The following is a 6,133-nucleotide window of genomic DNA, read 5'->3' as shown; positions in this document are numbered from 1 at the left end:
TGACCACTAATTTTCTTATGTCACAATTTTATAACGCCACTCTGTGCAATGCTGTCACCTTTGACTGCATTTTCATGTTTTTGAAAACCAAATTCTGTTATTGCAATAAACCACGAATAGTCTGTCTTAGATATTGTATGGCACGCCTATTTCCTATACTGCAATCGGTCGCCAGTTGTCCTACACGTTGAATGATGTGCCCCGCGGTCAAGCTAATTCTGCAGGGCTGCACTATTGCAAAATTGCCCTTTTGGAAGGCAAAGTGCCTGCTAAAGGTAAACCTTGCTACTTGGTGGCCAAGACTCTAGGACTGTACACACGTAGCGAGCGACATTCTAAGTTGAATTTTGTAGTCATCGAATGGGGGCGAGAGATATAAAGAATTACACTTGGTGCATTTGTTGAAAGGCTAGTTTTCAATGGTAACTGCCACCTAAACACTGAGTGATTGCAGAGCTGTGCATATGATGTGTCACACTTTCTGTAGCAGAAAATGTAGTATTCATCTTGTGGTATTATATATTTTATTGCAATTGCATGAGATGTTTCATAATAGATTATCCTATCAGAATAATGCAGCCCTGATGAAAACACCAATAAAAGAAAATGAAACACCTTTTCTACTACAATGAAGTTATGGAAACTGATTACATTCCACAACTGAAAACAGGGCATGTATATGTAACTGGTAACAAGGCAGCAACTCAAAAAGAAAGGCAAGGGAGAACAGAAATGTGGGCACCACAGTTTTTCTTACGTTGCCCAAACCAAAATACGTGCCAAAGAGGACCAACCGAATACAAAACACAATATCTTGCTCAAAACATCCAGCAATCACATACAAAGTGGTGGAAATTACCAAAAGTACCTTAGAGAAAATATTGAAGTAAGTGACAGAAAGAACATGAGGCAGTAATGCATTCCAAAGTTCTACAGTATGGAAAAAAGTAATATTTAGAAGTCTCGGTGCAGTGATGAGGAGGAGACACATTCAGACAGGATGGTCTTGCGTACATGTTGGTCTAGGAGGTGTGCTGAAGCTCGTGAGTAAATGAAATTGTGGAGACGTGCACAGCGTGGAAAAACTTCAAAGTCAATATGGCGACAGTAAGAGAGAGTGGCAAGCTGAATATTTCAAAGCAAAGAGATATTTCAAAGGAAAAAAATTCCGTGAGAACTGCGCCTGCAACTTATGACAGAAAAAAATGAATAAGTTTTTCTGTCGCAACAGAGAGTACTGCTCACGTGCAACGTCGGGTCAAGAGGGCTTTCTCCGGATTTTTCAAATAATGTTTTCCTGACGTGGTTTTCATGCAAAACTCTGTCTTCCCATTGAATCGGTTACTTTTAGCCAGCTCGCGTACGCTACACGCGCCGCTGGCGTCCATAATTTCTCGATATGCAGATCCTGGCAATCGCAGTTTCAAGGGCTTGTCATTTTTCGAATGCCAGTAGAACTAATATCTCGAATCTCAATGTAAGTGGCTCTCCTGCCCTCTCATGGGTGATGCTATCTCCAGAGCTGAAGGGCTGTTGCTGCCGCTTCGGGTATTTCTGTCTCCCTTAGGCAATACGCTGAGCAAGGTATGCCCCAAGAAAGTTACTCACTTTAGAGCATTTTTACAATCTAATTTTTGAATGGCAACCCTTTTCGTTGCTTCATTTGCAGCTACGAGCAGGAACGTGCCCTGCACACAGTACATGAAAAGTACAATGGAGGACCACTAAGTGACGTGTCTTGCGTTGAGAAAGAAGCTACCGTAAACAAGTTATTGTTGTCGCGAAAACACGGCGTTGTCAGAGCGTAAGCGTTAGCGTTTTCAAAAGTCGAGTCACCTTCTATTGTGATACGCAACAATAGGGAAAACGGAGTGCCAAAACATATCAGAGCCAAGGGTTCAAGTTCTTACATTATTTCAATAGCTTTGCGCAGCACTTGCATAGAACAAAAATGAGCAGCTGCTTCACAAAGCCCCAGTACGAAGTCAGCAGATGAAAATTTTAAAGGTGTTGAAACCATACAAAACACTTCGCTTCGCTGCCGGAAGTCAGTAGCAACAGCCGCCTCATGACAAAATACCTGTTTGCGCATTTGTATTTAACTTGTCATAGTTCATAGAGAATATGTGAAGGCTAGCATTGTCACTTTTCGTGAATTCTCATGTTAGCCGTCAACAAACAAGTTTCTTGGGAAATTGAGATGACGCTACAGTTAGTGTAGTGGTTTCTATTTCTATGAGTGCTTCTGCAAAGAGCCTGATGGTGACTTAGTATGTATAGTAAATAATTATTACAATTCCCTGGGTTATGAATAATCAATTGCACATCTGTGGAAACAATGAAGCTGGGGTTCTGAAGGACTTGAACAAAAGGTTCCACCTCGCTATGTAATAAAAATAAAGATTGGAACTTTAAATTATAACGAAAATGCAAATCGCATCATGCACAACTGTACCAAAAGCGGTTACCTAGATGAGATAATATGCAAGCAAATAGGTGACAAAAAATGAAAAAAAAATAAAAGCCACAAACAATATCCTGTCTAAATAGTGGAATAATCATAACGATATCGACCTTACGCAGGTGTAAAATGTTAAGTACAACGACATAATACTTCTTTACAAGCGCACAACAATATAGACGTAGAGATGTAAATTTAGGTGATGGTAACAATAACAAGTATGCAGTCGGGATTTCTGTAATTATTTGTACCAATCATAACAAGAAATCTTACGTTGGCTAAATTCGTAAGGTATGATGCGTGTTACGGGGACCAGCTTCAGGATTAAGCCGGAATGGTTCAAAACAGATGACTTTGTTTTTCAAAATACCTATGTTCCCAATCCGCATGTACTTCTCGCAGACATATCAAGGATGTTTTTGTCGCTTGGCAAACGAGACAATGCCATGATCAGTCTAGGGGCGGGAGGGTATTTCTAAGGGGTGGGAAGTGAAAATGACACTACAAGAAAGTATTTAACACCAATAAAATTTCCATTTGCATTGCATTTCCACCGTTTTGTTTCGCAATACTGCGGAGCTTTGACACCTATTGGCCAGGCTACTGCGGTAGCTAAAACACGAAAGTTTGTCTTCTTAGCTAAGATACCTAAAGAATATTGTTTTTTTTAGGCGCGCTAATATATCAAACTGCCGCAAATGCTTAAATGTAATTTTTGCTTTTTTGATTCTTGAAACCGCAATGCTTGCTCATACCTGAACAGCCTTTTAAGCGACCTATATATTGCGGTGCCATCGCGGTTTTTGCAAAGGAGATTATCTTGTAATATCAAGTCGTCGGGAAAGAAATTTCTCCCGAAGTGGGGTCTGCTAGGTGCTTCAGCGGCTTTTCCTACGCAGCAGTATACTTACTATTCATAAAATGTAAGTCTCAATTTGATTGCATGAGCTCCGTATTCGGCCAATTTTCCTATTAGACTGTCAATGAATCGGGTAAAATGTAATTACGCCGTCTTCAAATGTAAATAAGTCTTTTTTTGTTAGCGTTAGTAGAAGCGGCGCACTTTAAACTGTATCAAACGAACCCAAAGGCACAATACGCCAGGACACAGGTAGGGAACAAAGGCTTCGCTTTTGAATAGTAGCTTAGGTGGACTTGTTTGCACCCCTGGTACTGTTCCTAACGCTGTAAAAGCGACACTTGAGTTGTGCAACTTAACGTCCTCATTCGATTAGGCAGCAGCAGCCGTGGTGAGCAAACTGAAACACAGAAGGTTATAGAAATGAACAACCAATAGTTGGATTGACCCTCAAATAGTCAGAGTTGCAGTCCGTTGTCCGATTCTGCCGCAGGGGTCCCCAATGTCCTCTTTGAGGGGATTTCTGTGTACGTGATATCGCATATCACGTCTGAGATAATGTGTGCAACGCCACTTTATGCAAAATAGGCAAGCATGAAACGAGGCTATAATTGTTGATCTAAATATTGCATTTTGTGCCATGCTTTTCTCTGCGTGCACTTCTTCTCAATGATACTTACTCGGTAAAGAAGTAACATCACATTTGTGCTCATAAGGTTGCGGAATCAATGTACTAGTGTTTGCACTCCAATAACCTGCTATTTTTAGTTCGGCATAGATTAGGAACATTGTTGTACATACACTTAAGCAATGGATAATTTCAAACGTCTGCAATTCATAGATAGCCTGGGAATAGATATGGGTTGGATGACAGTAGGGACAATCGTACGCTTCGTATTTAGTTTTCTAGTATTTAATTAACCTCTTCACGAAAGCTTAACGACAAATACTGTGGAGCAAGAGCATCTTAAGTGCCTTATTTTTAGCATATATTCAACCAAGTTATCAAATTCCGCCTTCTTGTCATTTTCTGCGTCTCTGGAGCCCCCAAGCCCGGTTTACCGGCAAAGCTTCGAACCAAACGACAATACGAGGTTACCCTGCCAAATTGATCCGGAGTGAAAAAGATTACGCCGCTGTATTGGGAGGAGCGTAATTACGATCATGTTGGCAATATTAACGAACCAATTGAGAAATTCTACGAATATATGCCTGACTTCATAATATTGCAAGCAAATAATTCAGCCTGGAAGTTTTAAACCCATTATAAAGTTCGGAGAAATACTGCGCACAGCTCTCTAGAAAACATGTTTCCCCTCTGTGTTCCTGCAGGATCGTTGATGGCATGTTTTAGAAAGCCAAAGTGTATCGTAAATTTAAAAGTCGGCTGCTTAACCGATCTCTTCATACTGCACAAAGAAATCTTAATACGTAATAAATACGTAAAAAAATGTCCCTGTGAAAACCAAGTCATTAAATATTTATCATTCCTCGAATTCATTGACATACTAGATTTTTGAACAGGCATTCTACTATCGGTATAATTACGAATAGATAATGAACTGAAAGGCTGCCCACAAACCATAAAAATATACTTTTCCAAATCTGCAATTCAGGATGTTCGTGCAACCATTATGAACCCCAAAATACTAGTCCTCCTGTTGTGGGCAACATATGTGAAACTTAGTAATCTTGATATTGTAGTTTCAGAACATTTGTTTTTCGATGTTTTGCCGGGTTTGGGCTTAAAAGCAACTGAGACTATCCAGCGGGAAACTGAAGCAGTCGGTGAAGATTGCCTTAAGAAAGGTTATTGAAAGTGGTGTTTCAATCACTCGAGATGGAGTATTTGTGTACCATTTAAAATTTTATAACAACTAAATTGTATTTCAGGGTGGAACTCAGTTATAGGTGGCGGGTAAAATGCCGTCATTTTTGAATAAGTTGTTAAAAATTCAAATTATGTTTTCGTTATGGTTGAGGACAAGAAGTAAAAAATTAATTTACATAAATGCTCTACACGTACAACGAGTTCATTGTTATTTACATAGACGAAAGTCTCTGTTGTGTATGTCCATTTGAAGCGAGCATAACACCACTTCTATGAAGCCTTTTTAGTGCCTGCGAGACTGCTCTTCACCAAGCGATGGTTGTAGCTCATGGAGCTTGGTACTTATATTGTTTTGCCATTTTATCTGCCAGTGTTCCTTCAGTGCTAGTAGAAAATTTCATGTGTAGTCCTTTGTTGGCATCTAAGTTTTTTCACCAGGATAATTTATGCCATAGCTGCATATTTAGTTCCCCTTTCAATTCATCGTATTCTGATCAGGCTTGGAACCCAACAAAATATTGCAGCCCTCTTATTCTTTGTTGCTTCTGCTTGTGCAATAAAAATCAGTAGCTCTCCCCACATTTGTGCCGGGTACATTCTGGATACTAAAGACTGAAGTGCGTTATCGTGACTGCATTATGCATGTAACCTTCTCTTGTTTTGTTATCAGTTGCGGCTAGTACAGAGTTCAGTAGGGCAGATTTATGAGTCATTAGGTAAAAGCGCACCTTTTTCCCAGCTTCTATAAATGTCTGCAGCTTATGTGTTCCTGTGTGTTAATGCATCTTGGAATAAATCTGTGAAATGCCGGTTATTTCTTTGCACAGTGCAAATCTATTAGATCAAATGTTAGCGTGGGGTTTAGATCTTTAATTTTGTACAGATGAAATCAGACGTAGCATGCAGAGTATATCATGATGGTATGAGAACCTTGGATCAAACGGAGATGGTCTAACAGACCTCGTCCTTCCAGTTGCTCCTT

Source organism: Dermacentor variabilis, chromosome 11 (assembly GCF_050947875.1).
Source record: "Dermacentor variabilis isolate Ectoservices chromosome 11, ASM5094787v1, whole genome shotgun sequence".
Classification (NCBI taxonomy): domain Eukaryota; kingdom Metazoa; phylum Arthropoda; class Arachnida; order Ixodida; family Ixodidae; genus Dermacentor; species Dermacentor variabilis.
The sequence above is the reverse complement of the archived record's forward strand: the minus strand, read 5'-3'. Positions refer to the sequence as shown.